A 15,129-nucleotide genomic window follows, 5' to 3' on the forward strand; every position below is an offset into this window, starting at 1 on the left:
ATAGTTCAAGAAAAACACTTGCACATATCTCTGTTATTTTTATTTTTCAAAGAAGAAACCTTATAATGAGTGTTTAGTAAATACAGGTTTAAGTTTAGTTTGTAATTAGTTAATAACTCCTACAGCATCTGCCTTTGTTGTCAATTTAAATTACTTTATAAAATATATTTCTGTTTATTACAAGCATATAGCATTTACTGACAGTAAACCATAAGTTGGTGGCACAACATTTTGATCGTTTCATATGTTTAAAATATATTTCGAACTCACAAGACATAGTCAATGATCTCTATGGCCAAAGAATAGTTTCTAGTTAAAACTAGAAAACTTTCCAGTTAAATTCCACATGCCAGTAGAACTCATTAACAATGGCTCAATTTATTGATGGTAATAATCCCCTCAAAGTTCTGTAGTTTAACAAACTGTTAACAAATTAAACACAAATAGCTCACTTGTTAAATTAAACCATAAAAAGAATCAAATCCAGGACACCAAGGCATCTCTTCTATACTTTCAGTAGTCCAAGTATAGTCTCACATGCCACGATGTAGCTGATATGACAAAATTCCAACAAAAACCAATAACATACCATAGAACATATTAACAAAGCTACAAGACAAATGTCAGTGTACATGCCAGCCATTTTCAAGACTTTGAATCCACTATCAAGTGTTGTTTAGTAGAAGGTATATAGAGATGATATTGAAAAGAACTGCTACAAACAGGAACCTTTGTCATATTGCTGCCAGAAATCTTTCAAGAAAGATGTGAACCTCATAAATTATGGTGTTTAATGTCCAGCAAACCATAATTGATGCTGTGAATCTTCACAATGATGTTGATATGCAAAGGTGAATCCCGAATGGTAACCCAATTGCTGTAGAAGCATCTTATCACAAAGTTTCTACGGCATCTTACACAAGATAATGGAATTTGAAGTCATATCAGACAAAACCTGATGCAAGCAATGACTGTCACCCATTCCAGATGTCATTTAAGGCACTCCAAGATACTGATGATGACGTGGTAAAGGTTCCTAAATATCCAACCTACTGATTACATTCATGTCTCTTTTTTCCCCCAAACAAACTAATAACCAGTCTCAAATATTACAGAAAAGGTTGAAAAACTACAATGAGTCAGACAACCCTTTAACAATATTTTGGTCAAGCAAGCACCATCATTCCAATAAATATAAACCTAGCTGATGTAGTTAATACCACAGCTGACTTGAAAAGTGATATGAAGATTTTTTACAATGACAGAATATGCATCTTGTAACATACAATCGACAAGCAATTTTAACCAAATACTCTACCACACAGCATCCATCATTCAAAAAGAAATCAAAGTTCAAAAGCTAAGTCATGCATGTAGTCCTGATAAATACAAGGTAACAGCTGACTGCCAAAGGAAAAGTTTGGCTATAGCTGAAAGCACACTGCAAGGTCATTTTTAACCCAACTTTATATCGAGTATGGCAAAAAAGGCATAATACAGACACTGCATGCTAATAAAAATTTCTGTTCATAAGACAATTTATGTCACTTTCTAACAGCCCTAGCTACAGCTGAGGTTAAAAAGATTGAAAATGGTGTACACATTCCAGCTGAAAAAGAACAGTCCAAAATCAATAATCAAACTTAAAATGTACTGCCCTTCACAATACAGGGTACGTGGATGGAACCTCCTAGGAAGGATAATATGTTATGTTACTAATAATATAAAATATCTAAGTACATAATTTATGAATACCATTATATACTGTTTGTATTAGGATAAATAGAATGCTTGCTTTAGAACTGAAAACAAACACAATTTAGTTTTATAAGCTAACTTGTACACACATTGTAAACCATCTGTTAAATCAATGGATGGATGTATGGATGAGTGAAGCCTTGTATACAGATAATATGCCCACTTAACACAAAATGTCACCACAAAATGATCATTGTGACCAATTAATGTAAAACACAAGTGACAAGTCACTGGAATCTTGTATGATGCTGTATTGCATTGTACCCTCAAATAATATCCCAATGAATGCAATATACAGCAAGCATACATATTGAAATAGTTTATTTGTGAATGCTTCACTCATAGAGAAATTGATACTGTTAATGATATTTAACATGTTCAACAATATGATTCTGCAATGTGTCATTAACTTTTCAAAAGACAGCTATTTATAATAGTCATCATGTTCCCGAGTTAACCAATCAATACACTTCTACAAAAACAACTCTTGCTTTCATTACAGTCTAATAAAAAATAAATTCTCCATAAATAAATAAATTTGAAAAGATATCAATATAATTTTGTTTAATTATTGTTATAATAATGTACAACCTCCAGATAGAGAAGGAAAGAACTATAGTTCTAGGTAGAAGAGTGGTAAATTTAACACCACCTTCTAGACATGTTGTGCACTACCTGTAAAATCTAAAATAGTGCAAATTTGAAACTAGACACTCAAATGGACAATTACAGGCTCTTAAAGATTTTCAGTGCTGGGTGGGAAAGCAAGTACTTGAAAACAGCCCTTTACCCACTTGCCTTTACTACATGTTCAGACCCAAGGTTTAATCACTTCCCTGCTGAGAATTTTCATTGAGAGTGGAAATTCTGTAGCACTAAATAAATATTACAATATCAAAGTGAGGAAAGAAGTTTTGTACTCTAAACTTTACAAAACTAGTTTTAATAACTGCATACATCATGCCATAATTTAACAACATTGTGTTAACATTTTAATATCTATTATAAAATTCAAAATTCTTTCCATAGATCTCATTTGAACTTTTTATTCTGGTTATTCTAACAAATTTTAACATTGTACCTTTATAAATAATATGAGTCTTCAAAGTGAGTTATATTTAATACTGTTCGTAATAACAGCGTCATTAACTTTCACTTTCACCATAAAATTTTAAAAGTTACTTAGGTGGGTTACAACGAAACTGTATTTCACTACTGAATATTTCATTTCTTGAATTCTGTGCAACTATTGTGGAAACTTTAATAAATCATGCTAAATTTTATTTCCATTAGCTTAATAACTTAAGATATAATAATCATTGTTATGACTCACCCTACTAGTAGTAGTAATAATAGTAGTTATATTAATGGTATAGTAAGAAATTTCCACCAATGTAAAATTCTAAACACGATAATACCTTAAGTTTGAAAGTTAAAATTATGAGGGTTTACCTTGACAGTTGACTGCTTTTCTACAGCTTTGCGGAAAATTAGTATTTAAAACTTAATGCTACAACCCTCAAACAAAATTTTGAGAAAACTGTTGTACTTCTGTGACTTTGACAACTATTGACATAATGACAAATACAAATCGCATTCAAAAGCTGAGTAAACAAATAATGTAAACTCGGTGGTAGTGTTCAATTGTACGCCGCTGTTATACCACTTTACATTCTGTACAAATTCCATCTCTTTAACAATGATATACGCATGGGTATGACGCAAACGGAACAATTGTTCAGTCTGTATCAAGCAATATGTCTTAGGTTATATTACTGCTCATTTTACATCGAAGTTAATTTTTGTACTTGTCTAAATTCAAAATTACTATTACCGGTAATAGCTTTAACTTCAGTTTCTAAATTCACAGTTGTCAAATCCGCTCGTAGTAAGTAGAATGATATACATTAAGAAGTATTGCTATAGTCCGTTGGCACCGAGCCGGTTTCAGCACTGAGCCAGCACGTTTCACACTCCAGCACTTGGTCAGGCAATAAACCTGTGTGAATGTTACATGAATTTCGCTTGTTTTCCTGATATTTTTTTTTACCAATTACACTAAAATAAGTAAGAAATGTAAAAATTGGCTTTTTAGTATGTTTAAGACGGAATTTAAATGCACTAAAGCTAAAATTACTGTCAGGCAAGTAAACAAAATAATATAAACAATTGTAAAATAATGCAAGATAGTTTCTCTCGGGATTTAGGTAGTCATATGTACCCTTTACTCACATGATCTTGCAGTGTTGGTTGGTATGACTATTGCTCTAGGGTTAGAGTGGTCTGAGTTTACTCCGACCCTTTTCAGGGTAATGTCCATGTACTAGTTTCATACACTTAGAGATATTATTTGCTCAATCAGTAGGAAGTCTAGTTTAATGGTGGCCTCTTTTTTCTTTCATTTTCTCTCTTTTATATTTTATTTTTATTTTTGTGTTTAAAATATATGTTGATCGGGGAGAGGTGTTTAGGACTATCTTCATCATGTATGCGGTACCTGTCTAGTTCGCAAAATAATTCATTTTTCATCCAATTTTTATCAAAATACGTTATTGTAGTGTGTAGGAGTCTATCTGCTATGGTTGGTATGATTGAATACTTGCGTATTCTCAATCTGTGTGCCGTGAGAGATTGGCAGGTGTGCCGCGGTGTTTTTGAAACGTATTCAACTTTCTTGGGATTTTACAAGCAAGTCGAACACATCAGTTAATAAAAGCTACGAAAGAGACACTCTAAAACTTTCCAAAACATACGATGGTTTTCATTGAACTTGAGCACTGAGATGTTCATATTTAAATTTCATTCTCGACTACAACGATTCAACTGTTAGTCTAATTGTGGCGCAACAAGCGCTTCGTACGTCATAAATAATGCATCAAACAATCAAACTGCTTTCTGGAACACATTCTCATTCTGCGGTACGCTACAACTTCTATGCTGTAGGTTGGAATTTTATATCAACTGCAGAAGTTCGTGCTTATCGTGTATGAATCAGCTTTATCATTTATCCACGGAAAAATATTAAAGTAAGTCTGGTGCTGCAAAGGAGAATGTGTTGAATCAAAAGCAAGGAATCAAACGAAAGTTTTTGTTTGTTTGTTTGTTTGGAAATTTCGCACAAAGCTACTCGAGGGCTATCTGTGCTAGCCGTCCCTAATTTAGCAGTGTAAGACTAGAGGGAAGGCAGCTAGTCATCACCACCCACCGCCAACTCTTGGGCTACTCTTTACCAACGAATAGTGGGATTGACCGTCACATTATACACCCCCACGGCTGGGAGGGCGAGCATGTTTAGCGCGACGCGGGCGCGAACCCGCGACCCTCGGATTACGAGTCGCACGCCTTACGCGCTAGGCCATGCCGGGCCCATCAAACGAAAGTACAAAAACGAATACATCGAATACGATTTTATCGCTTTGTAATCGGAACATTCTCAATTACCATTCTGCCAACTCTGCAATGCGAGGCGCTTGTTCCTAGCAAACTGAAGAGACACTTGGAAACAAAACATTCAGCTGTGAAGGGATAAACCAAAAGAATACTTCAAGAATCTCGCGGCTCAACAACATGAACAATCAAGGAAACTTGTGAACTACATGAAGCTGCCCGAAAAAGGATTGATTGCAAGTTATAAGGTTGCTCAATTGTTGGCAAAACGCAAGAAAGCATATACGGAGGCCGAATCTCATTGCGCCAGCGTTAGCAATCATCGTTGAAACTATGCTTGGAACGGATGCCGTCAAAAAGGTTAAGCAAGTTCCACTGTCCAATGACAGTTTCGCGCAGAATTGTAGCCTTGTCGTCGGATTTGAAGGATCAAGTTTGCGAACACTTCGAAGCGCCTGAAGATGAATTGTCTCTGCTATGGTCTCTTGAAGTTGATGAATCTACTGACGTTAGTGGAAAAGCTCAACTTCTGGCTTTTGTTCGGCTTATGAAAGATGGAAAAATCGTAAACGAATACTTATTTTTCAAAGATTTAAAAAGTACAGCGAAAGGCCAAGACATTTTTGAGTTGGTGAATGAAAAATATTTTGCTCTTAAAATTACATTGAAATAACTGTGTCAGCGTTTGCACCGATGGCTGTCTTTCAATAAAAGGAAAAAAGAAGGGATTCATCACTCTGGTGCGCCAATAAAATCCCAACATTAGGATTGTTCACTGCATGATTCACAGAGAGGCGCTCGCCTCCAAATCTTTGCCGAAAGATTTGCAGTCTGTTATGAATCAAGTTATTCAAGTGGTGAATTTCATCAAGACTCAGCCACTTTAATCTCCACTTTTCTCTCTTCTCTGTGAGGCGATGGATTCAGACTACAAAAAGCTACTGTATCACACTGAAGTTCGATGGCTTTCGAAAAAAAGGTGTTAAAGCGTCTTGTTCAACTAAAAACTGAAGTAATTTCTTTCTTGGAGGTTAAGGAAGCAGGTTTTGAATTTTCTTTTCATGATGAGATCTGGTGACTGAAGGTTCAATTTCTCTCCGACTTGTTTCACAAATTAAATTCTCTGAACTTAAGTCTCCAAGGACCATCTGAAAACATTATTACTGCAACGTCCAAACTGAAGGCCTTCGATGACACTGTGGAAGAATAAGATCTTGAAAGAAGCCCTCGATTGTTTTCCTTCTGTTAACAAATGTCCATCAAAGAAGAAAATAGTCTCTCAAATTTTGAACACATTAAACGACCTACAGTCCGCACTGAAACATTACTTCTCGTCACTTGCTGTCGACGAATATAACTGGGTGATCTATCCATTCGGTTTGTTTGTTTTTGAATTTCGCACAAAGCTACTCGAGGGCTATCTGTGCTAGCCGTCCCTAATTTAGAAGTGTAAGACTAGAGGGTAGGCAGCTAGTCATCACCACCCACCGCCAACTCTTGGGCTACTCTTTTACCAACGAATAGTGGGATTGACCGTCACATTATAACGCCCCCATGGCTGAAAGGGCGAACATGTTTGGCGCGACGGGGATGCGAACCAGCGACCCTCGGATTACGAGTCGCACGCCTTAACGCGCTTGGCCATGCCGGGCCCTATCCATTTGAAATCAACGAGACAACAAATCTTACAACTGAGTAGGAAGAACAGCTCATTGATTTACGAAACGACAATTTTTATTAGTCATTGTTTCCCGAAAAGAGCTTGGGTGATTTTTGGATCTCCATTAAAAATTTATATCCTGCAATTATTTCAAAAGCAGTTGAAGTTCTGCTTTCATTTGCATCTTCGTGGTTTTGCGAAATTGGATTTTTAGCACTGACTGAAATTAAAGCCAGAAAGAAAGAGAGGCTTCTTATAGTCGATGATGAAATGCGAGCTTGTTTGTCTAAGTTAGAGCCTTGCTTCAATTTGATTTGCTCTCGGAAGCACAAGCGTCACATTGAAAACATATGTAAAAATAAAAAGTTTTGATTTTTCTGCTATACCACAAAATCGTTAAAAAGCCTTGGAACGACACTCACGGCCAAAGCAAGCGATAGTATTGTCGATGTGCAGATGACTTTAATATCGCTAGCTTTGGCCGTGATTTTCGTTCTAAGGCTTTTAACGCTTGCTTTATAACGTGTACCTAAAAAAATCGTTAAGGCTTTCCAGGTGTGCCGCGAAAATTTTCAGATTGTCGTAGTGTGCCGCAAGTCAGAAAAGGTTGAGAACAACTGAATTAGATGATGTGATTCTGGGATCTCTGTATGCTGTTATGAAGTGGGTATTTTGTATTGTTTGCAGCTATATTTTGATTATTTTGTCACTTACAGTAATCCAAGCTGGAGCTGCATAGTCAATTACTGGTCTAATATATATTCTGTAAATTTTTAGTATATCGTCTGTTGATGCCCCACTGCAAGATAGTTTTGTTTGGTTGCTTTTTTTTAATTTAGCGCAAAGCTACATGAGGGCTATATGTGCTAGCTGTTTCTAATTTAGCAATGTAAGACAAGAAGGAAGGTAGCTGGTCATCACCATCCAACGCCAACTTCCTTGTTTGAATTTGTCATGCCTGAAGAAGAAAGTCAAGTGCTGTGTTTAAATATGTAGGATTTTTTTCAATACTCTTATAAATCGTTGTGTCTTATACATCTACGTCTCTTAGTGTAATGTATTTCCCTAGACAAATACCATAATATAGTGCAAACTATTCTTTAGTAACACGAAAACAAGCATGTTTCACTATATTGTCAAGAACCTCGTTCTAAGTTGCCAAATAATAAGTATGTAATTGTGGCTATTGAATGAAAATAATGATTAGCTTTTGTTCATATTTAAATGCGTGTTAAGGCGTTCGACTCGTAATCCTAGGGTCGCGGGTTTGAATCCCGGTCGCACCAAACATGCTTGCCCTTTCAGCCGTGGGGGGAGTTATAATGTGACGATCAATCCCACTATTCGTTGGTAAAAGAGCAGCCCAAGAGTTGACGGTAGGTGGTGATGACTAGCTGCCTTCCCTCTAGTCTTACACTGCTAAATTAGGGACGGCTAGTACATATAGCCCTCGTGTAGCTTTGCGCGAAATTCAAAACAAACAAACAAACAAACAATCATATTTAAATGCGTGTATTTGTCATTGTCACTGACATTTTATAAGCCTAGGATAGTTTCTACCGGTGTGTCAACTACTGGTTAGTTGAAGAGTTTTATAGTTTTCAGCGCACACTGTTTTCTTGGACTGTGCTGCTATTATTTTGGACTAGATGACACCTGGTTTTACTTGTTGTCCTTGGATTGAAGATCCAAACAACTATGTATGTGTGTGTGTGTATTTATATACATATATACTACTTTTATAATATTTACTGACAATCGCTTTCAAGGCTTGTAATGGATTTTAACGTAAGGGATAAGTATTATTGAAATATTAGTTACTGTTAACTATAATGCATTAAATAAACCCAGTCATAGGCCTATCAAAATAATTTTGTGAACTAGAAAAGTAGGAGGAGTGTATTTTTAATATAAAATTTTAAAACTTGACTCAACATACAAATGTTATAAAATGTGAATGATTTCAGACAAATTTCTAAATGAAAAACGGAATTATTGAAATCTTTATTAAACATAGATCTACAATAGCTATTTTCAAATACACAGATGTCATGTCAGGCACAGAGTGGTTCTGACAAACAACTCCTTTCGTCGGTTTCCAGTAGTCTTGTCTGAATGTATGAAGCTACCTTCTAGACAATTCCATATTTGAAGGACACAAATGACCACCTCTTTTGAAACATCCAAGCATACAACAAGTCGTTTGAGATATTCTTGAACTATTGTGTTTATGAAGTAAACATAAAGCACGATAACAGGGTGAGACAAAGAACATGAAGAATATAAACATTTGGGTAACTGACTATAGACAAGGACCGGATGCTACTAGTACCCTCTACTACTATAATTAGCACAATCCATTTATGTTTGTTTTTCTAATTGCTTTATTTTTTTAGAGCCGTTGATTGTGTTTCTTTGGACTTGTTTTGTTCTGAGTTGCTTAGTAACATGCGTTTATATTGGATAATGTCAAATTTTATCTTTCGAAACAAAACAAAAAAATCCTACTTACATCCAGAATGATCAATGACCCATATTATTTTTGTAAGGTGATGAGGAATCTTAACTTTAACATGTCCATAAAACTTTGTACAAATCCTATCACACTTTACAGCGTTATTAATTCAAAACTATGAAAATTTCCTATTTCTCCATTGTAAAAATTATACAGATCCAAATTTGGATTCTGACCAAATATGGGAAGGACTGTCTGTATCATGTTGACCTCTCATCTTGTGTAAAATTACCGTAAAATCAGTCTATTAGTGTTCTAGATACGTAGCGACATAAGCAAACAAACAAGAATCCAATTGCAATACCTCAAGGAGGAGGACGTAAATAAAAGTTTGTTGTTTTTGTTTTTGAATTTCGCGCAAAGCTACACGAGGGCTATCTGCGCTAGCTGTTCCAATTTAGTAGTGTAAGACTAGAGGGAAGGCAGTTAGTCATCATCACCAACCGCCAATTCTTGGACTACTCTTTTGCCAAGGAATAGTGGGATTGACCGTCACTTTATAACGCCCCCATGGCTGAAAGGGCGAGCATTTTTGGTGCGACGGGGATTCGAACCCGCGACCCTTAGCTTACGAGTCGAACGCCTTAACCCACGTGGCCATGCTAGGGACGAACTAGAAGTTGGGGCCTATCTTAAGTTCCCTGAACTTTATCACCAACGATTTGCAGCTCTTTCTAGTGTAAATGATTTACTGTTATAGTTTTTTTTAGATCTCTGTTTGCTTCAGTTTGATGCATGTGACGTATATTGTTCAATGTCTATTGCGCAAGTCCCTCCTCTTCTCTAAATTTGTAAAATATTCTCGAGAGTAAGAATCAACAATATATGTTTCACAAAAACGCAAACATATCTTCATCAATTGTTGAACTTTTGATAATTTCTCTTAATGATAAAAGGCTTGTCATTACAAGATGCCGAGAGACATTGATAGAATATTGTTTGGTTGCTACAGTCAGAATATTGTAACCTCAGAAGCTACAATTATCTTAATCGCTTATTCATTAGAGCACTACAGATATTTGACCAAGAACGTTTATAGATTTGGAAAATTACTAACTGTTGAACTTTAAAGAATTAACTTCGGACGTTAGTATTTCTACGAAACCATCGCACAGCTTCAGCAGAATAAAAAAAACTCACGTATAAAGAATAAAGCTAGCTATCATTCCCGTCAAGTGAAATATATATGTGTATCACCATAAAAGTAATTTGTGCCTCACGGACATTGAAACAGATTTACTGTTGTACATTTGCTTTAGTGTCTACGTTTGTCTTTATATAGTTTTTTTATCTTGCCTGTGACGCATATTCTTAAATGTGTATTGCGCAAGTCACGCCTGTCCTTGAAATGTTTAGAACGTTCTTGAGGGTAAAAAGCAACATCACTTGTTCAACGACAGCGCCCGAGAATTTTTGAAATTTCTACAAACTAAGAGAACTACAAATTAAAAAGCGGATAGCCGATAAATGAGAAAAATATTATTGAACAGCTACAGTCATTATGCTACAGGCCTAGGAAGCTATGAATGTGATTGACATTTATTAATCGGTAAAGTGCAGGATTTAGTTAGGAACTTTATAAATTTTGAACATTACCAACCGTTCAACACCAGTGAATTACTTCAGATGTTAGAATTTCTGCGAGGGCATTAAATATCTTCGCTGAAAAGAGTTATCTTGTACCTGGTTTGTTTGTTTGTTTTTGAATTTCGCGCAAAGCTACACAAAGGCTATTTGCGCTAGCTGTCCCTAATTTAACAGTGTAAGACTAAAGGGAAGGCAGTTAGTCATCACCACCCACCGCCAACTCTTGGGCTACTCTTTTACCAACGAATAGTGGGATTGATGGTAATATTATTACGCCCCCACGGCTGAAAGAGTGAGCATGTTTGGTGCGACGGGGATTCGAACCCGCGACCCTCATATTACGAATCGAACGCCTTAACTCACCTGGCCATGTCGGGCCCATACTTGGTGTGAAGCCAATCAAGATACAACAGCTTAGGCATGTGACAATATATCAACTCAAAATAAATTTGTTCGTCGTGGACCTGCATCATCGATAAAGTATTTAGTTTTAGACCGGATATAAGACTCAGTGTTGTCTGTAAGTTTGTAAACTCTTGTATATAAACCATCATCGGTAATAACATTTATTAAAAATAGTTTTATTTCTATGATTATTTATCAAAACATATTACATTAATAAAGGAAATTGTGTATATCAATCTTGTTAGCAAATAACATACAGTTAATACATATTAACATTTAATTAACTATTAAGCGCAAATTCATATTTCCGGTTATTTGAGATAGTAATACTTAACTTACATAACCTAATAAATTGGAGACTGATCCGAAATAACCTATAACACGTAACAATTCCTACTCTCAAGAATATTCTACAAATTTAGAGAAGAGACAGAACTTGCGCAATATATTTCCAACAATATACGTCACACGTATACAAAAAAGCTATACTAAAATAAACGTAGGTATTAAATCAAACATATAATGGTAAATCCGTTACACCTTTCTCCTTAGAGAATTAAAATTTGCTTTATAGAATTTGTAGTTGAAATATATATATAAATTTATAACAATACATTATTAAATAATTACACAATTTCAATAATCATGACAATATATAACACAATTAATAGAAATAACCTAATGACAATAAAATTACTTGGCACGTGAAAATGCTTCAACACAAATGTTATATTTTTGACTTAACCAATAATCACACGAGTGGGATTGGTTTGAAAAAGCAACAGGAATATTTTTATTAGGATTTCCAGCCAATTGACATGTATGACAAGTTTTATAAAGTAAGAAACATTTTGGATCCTTTTCTTGCTCATTGATCAGTTTGTTTGTAGCAAATGGAACTTTCCCAGCTGAACCAAATCCCTTACTTTCATCATTATTACTCACCAATGAATTATTAGTAGGACATTTATTCACAAGGTCCCCGTCAGATCCAAACATTTCTGAGACAAATCCATTATATCGTCTTCTATATACGTTTTTATCATTTGTTTTAGCTTAATTAATTAGCCTGAGCTCCAGTTACAACACACGAGGAAAACACATCTAGATTCTCCTCAGATTAAATATTGATCGCCTCACTAACCATCTTGGGTTGAACAACAACTTGCCAAATCGTTTCCCAAGAATAATAGGACTTACTCCAACCACAACTGGTCCCGAAACTAGGTCTAATGTTAATTAAACGTTATGAAGAGCAACATTAACAAAGCCACCTTCATTATCCTGAACAATGACAGACTTACCAGTAGCGGAATTTGAATATAAAAGAAATACAGCTTCTAACAACAATGATTGGGTAGCCCAGTATCACGTAGTATAGAAATGGTGTTACGGATCTACTGTTATACGTTTAGTTTAGAATCTACTTTGTTTCATTGTAGTTTTCTTTTTTGTATGTGACGTATATTCTTGAATGTGTATTGCCCAAGTCCCAAGTGTAAAAATTAATAATACTTGTTTGACGAAAGCGCGCGAGAATATTATTGAAAGCTCTACAAACATGCATAATTCCTATAAAAAAAAAAAAGAAGCGGCTAGCAGAAGGAAGAACAGAATATTGTTGTTCAGCTACATTCAGTGTACAAATTTAATACATATTAACCGCTAATTAACTTCTAAATTCAAAATCACGTTTCCCGTTAGTTAAAATAATAATACGTAACATACGTATTATAATAAATCAAAGACTCGTCTGAAATTAATAATAATACGTAGCTATGGGTATGGGATTAACAGTGTCATTTGTCAAAGACACACCAATCAACAGACACAAAAAGTCTAAATTCCTCCCTAATTACATCAGCCATTTTATCAATGATCAAATCAACAACATCATGTGATCTGGTGAAATTATGTCCAAATGTGGACGCGAACGCGCTACGTGTTGCCTCATTTTCTTTTATCAATCATCAATAATCGAACATTACATGATCAGGTTGTTTTACAAAAATAGCAGACAGGCTTGAAGGTTTTTCTTTAAGTTTTATTTTTACTGTCAGAAGATTTTGAACTAGAGGAACTGGGTTTTCTATAAGAATCCTCAGCTCTAGTGGATTGAGCAGATACTGGTTTTTGCTGAGATGTCAAGAATTTCTTTTTATGAAAAGTGATTTTATTAGCTGAAGTATAATCATCAGAAAGAGTTGCGGCTTCCTGTAATGTTTCGTCCAAATAAGTTTTAAGGTTATAACTTGGACAGCGTTTATATTCTTCAATTAAACATAATTGTCTTAGTTTGTCGAAAATATTGTCACTATGCATAAAATTACAGCAGTGATTAAAATAAACCTATTTTTCGTGGGCGAATTCCATATAAGTTTGACATTCGTGCTTGAAATAATCTCGAAACTTTTGATGATAAGCCTTCGGTGCTAAATTGTATGCTTTAATAATAACTGCTTTAATCTTATTATAATTTATACAATCTTCTAGAGAAAGAGCAGCATTAGCTTCTTGTGCTTTGCCAGTCAAAATACTTTGTAATAATAATGTACATTTTTGATAGGTTATTCCATGGTTTGAGCAACTTTCTCTAAACGTTGAAAATATTTAACAACCTAACTTTCAGTAAATCCGTAACAGTGGATAAAATAAAAATTAATAACAGTATAATGTTTGCGTGTTTTCTTATATCAAAGCCACGTCGAGCTATCTGTTGTGCCCCATCGAAAGGAGTCGAACCCCCTATTTTAGCGTTCCAAGTAGGGGACAATAACAGCATTAAAAAAAAGAATATATTGTCACCTTTTCTGTGGATATTTTTAAGTTAATACATTTATTTCACTTTGTTTTCTTTTGACTGATTTGTATTGGAGACAATAGGTGATGGCCATGCTAGTTGTACTTGAACTTTGAAGTGTTTCAAGTTAACTTGAAGGGCAGTTTTAGTTGCTATGAGTATGTTCATGTGCTCTTTCTGTTTGTTTGAGATTCATATCTTTTATATAAGGTTTAGTACAATAAGCAAATATTAGAGCACTGCACGGATTCTGTCTGTTCAATAACAAGATTGGCCCGGCATGGCCAAGCGTGTTAAGGCGTGCGACTCGTAATCTGAGGGTCGCGGGTTCGAATCCCCGTCACACCAAACATGCTCACCCTTTCAGCCGTGGCGACGTTATAAAGTGACGGTTAATCCAACTATTCGTTGGTAAAAGAGTAATCCAAGAGTTGGCGGTGGGTGGTGATGACTAGCTGCCTTCCCTCTAGTCTTACACTGCTAAATTAGGGACGACTAGCACAGATAGCCCTCGAGTAGCTTTGTGCGAAATTCAAAAACAAACAAACAAACACAGGTCATTTATAACTTCTAAGATTATTGGTTAACTTCAGTGGAAGTTATTTCACCTGAAAAATAGGTTATATGAAATATTTTTCTACCTTTAAACAGTTGCTACAGAAATTAAAAAATACACCAATAGAGGGAAACTATTTCATTTGATAATATAGTTACTAAAATTTCAGGTCTTGTCCTTTCAGAGTACTTTATTTCTGACCCGAAGAAAATGAAGTACTATTTTATCTAAAAAGGAAATTTTGGCTTTAAAACATCTTGGCTCACTTGATAATTTAGTAATTCTTAAACCAGATAAAAGGAATGGTATAGTGATTTTGAATAAAGAATACTACATAGTTAAAGTAAATGTTTATAATAACAATAATTCATCCTAGATGATACCTAAATATATAGTATTATTTATTTGAATCTGAAACAGCCTGAAACTGAGTTCAATCGTAACTTGGATTCAGAAGTTAA

The 15,129-nt window shown here is 35.1% G+C and overlaps 1 protein-coding gene across 8 annotated transcripts in view; it reads right to left on the bottom strand.

Moving 5' to 3' along the window:
- LOC143222557 (bifunctional peptidase and arginyl-hydroxylase JMJD5-like) overlaps positions 1-4,098 on the bottom strand; it is a 71,679-nt gene extending 67,581 nt beyond the window's left edge. For 2 of the 8 annotated variants that reach the window (XM_076449204.1, XM_076449203.1), the window contains exon 1: positions 3,593-3,756. The gene's annotated coding sequence lies outside the window, so the exon portion shown is untranslated. Of the gene's footprint in view, positions 1-3,210; positions 3,529-3,592; positions 3,759-3,990 lie in introns of those variants that run through there. The other 6 variants (XM_076449200.1, XM_076449197.1, XM_076449199.1 and 3 more) reach the window with 5 other exon arrangements.
- Between the last annotated feature and the right edge of the window lie 11,031 nt (positions 4,099-15,129).

Source organism: Tachypleus tridentatus, chromosome 8 (assembly GCF_004210375.1).
Source record: "Tachypleus tridentatus isolate NWPU-2018 chromosome 8, ASM421037v1, whole genome shotgun sequence".
NCBI classification, from domain to species: Eukaryota; Metazoa; Arthropoda; class Merostomata; order Xiphosura; family Limulidae; genus Tachypleus; species Tachypleus tridentatus.